Source organism: Lissotriton helveticus, chromosome 11 (genome assembly GCF_964261635.1).
Source record: "Lissotriton helveticus chromosome 11, aLisHel1.1, whole genome shotgun sequence".
Lineage (NCBI taxonomy): Eukaryota > Metazoa > Chordata > Amphibia > Caudata > Salamandridae > Lissotriton > Lissotriton helveticus.
In genome coordinates this window covers 1,170,884,076-1,170,886,068 of record NC_136072.1, presented here as the reverse complement: position 1 = coordinate 1,170,886,068, position 1,993 = coordinate 1,170,884,076, and the positions used below count along the sequence as shown (strand labels likewise).

The window sequence follows — 1,993 nt, the reverse complement described above, 5'->3', positions numbered from 1 at the left end:
TGTCCTGTCTGCTGTGCAGACTCAGGCGGGCACACTTGCACTTGCTGGGGACTATGTGTCAGACCTGCCAACGCAGGTCTGTGTGCGCAATAGCGCACGTGTGCCCAGATAGTGAGGATTACTATGTGTGTTTTCACTACCTACGAGACCGGCTCTTCCCATAGGCTAGCATGGGGAAGTAGTTGACATTACTTCGGGCTCAAATAGTGGTTTGCAGTGGAGTAGCCTCATGATGTTTCCTATCAATGGATTTGTTCTGCCAAACCCTTTCCATTGATAAATGAGGTTTTGACATAACTTGCTTAGAAATGTCACTTATAGAATATGGACATTTCTATACTCTAGGAGTCTTATGTGCTATGGTGCCTGGATCCAGTGGACAGCAGGGTCAGAGGCGCACATCTATGCATTCCCCAAGTGGCATCCATAAACCATGGGCATCCCACGAGAACAGCAGACCTCTGCCATTTGAGGGCTGAAAGGGATAGATTGGAGAGGGAGAGGTTTTGACACTTGGGGGTAGATGTATCAAAATTCCATTTTGCGATTTCTTAATAGCGATTTTTAAGGAATCGCTATTTAGAATTCGCAAAATGGAATGTATGTAAAAAATATTTTTTAGCAATTTCTTAGTCTTCTTTATTAAATAAGGAATAATTTCCCATGCATTCCTATGGGCCAGGAGGCCCATAGGAATGATTGCGAAATATTTCTCAATTTGCGAATCGCATTTTGCGAATTCGCAAATTGAGAATAATTTCAAGGGTGCAGGGGTGTCTCACCTGAAATTTACATGTGTGTGCATATGGCGCACATACATGCCCTATGGGCATGTATCTGCGTCACATGCCACCTTCACAAATGCCAAATAGGGCATTTTTAAATGAAATCGCAAATTACCACCAACTACAAGTTGGTGGTAATTTGCGATTTCTTAACCAAAATTCGCAATTTCAGAACCCCACATACATCGCATTTAAGGAATCGCAAAATTTGCGATTCCTTAAATGCTCAACAAAAATAAGGAATCGCAAATTATTGCGATTCCTTATTTAGCGATTTTTTAATACATTCCCAGAAATGCAAAAATGCCTTTTGCGATTCGCAAAGGCCAAAATTCGCAGGCTTGATACATCTAGGCCTTAATCTTTAGTGAGGACATGATCCGGCCCATAGAGGCCAAGATCTGCATTCCGAGGCCTCATGGCAGATAGGCCTACAATTTAGGGGAGACATTTGTGGTTCAAAGGGAAACCCCTTAAGCCGCCCCTAACTTCAAAGATGCACAATAGTATAACTACGGGTGCTGTCCTTCAGCAAAGGGTGAGATATGCTTGTGGGGACGTGGGAGTGGAAACCGCGGACTGCATGGTACACATTGCCAGAGGACTCTGTTATGCATTACCCTTCACCTATATTCTCTCCCTACATTACACTTGTCACGGTTTACAGGGACTGACCTTTTACCTGGATATTACACTGCATTCAGAACGCGAGATTTCCCTAGTTCAAAATCTCATACATTATGCATGAGGGTTCTTGGAAGCACAGCAGGACTACTATCTCCTGTATAAAATCTATGTGCAAAGTTCATGCCCAACGTCATCCTTTGTCCGACACAGTAATATAGCAAGGGAGGACCCCTGGGGAGACCTATGGGTATATATGCATCACATCTTGCTAAGATAAGGCAGAGAAGACCGAGGGGTCCCGGTTGACACACTGACCAGAAACGCTGAGGTTCCTGCATCCAGATATTGTAGTTCACAGTGATCTAACATCCCTCGCGTGGTGTCCAACTCGAGACCAGGAAGGGGTCCCACAGTCTCTCACTTCAGGCAATGGGGTTGACTAAATCCTAGAGGGATTCTTGGCTTAATACCTACCACCATGCTAGGTACACTTAGGAACATCTAGTTAGGGAAGCATTGTAGGAGTATGCATCTTTTATCATGTGTTTTATATATTTGAATGTATTCATGATTATGGTAAG

At 43.8% G+C, this 1,993-nt stretch overlaps 1 non-coding gene across 1 annotated transcript; it reads left to right on the top strand.

Moving 5' to 3' along the window:
• The first annotated feature begins 883 nt into the window (after positions 1 to 883).
• LOC144793292 (small nucleolar RNA snR46) lies at positions 884 to 1,074 on the top strand. The gene has a single exon (XR_013602882.1). It is a non-coding gene; the product is annotated as a small nucleolar RNA snR46 (small nucleolar RNA).
• The last annotated feature ends 919 nt before the right edge of the window (positions 1,075 to 1,993 follow it).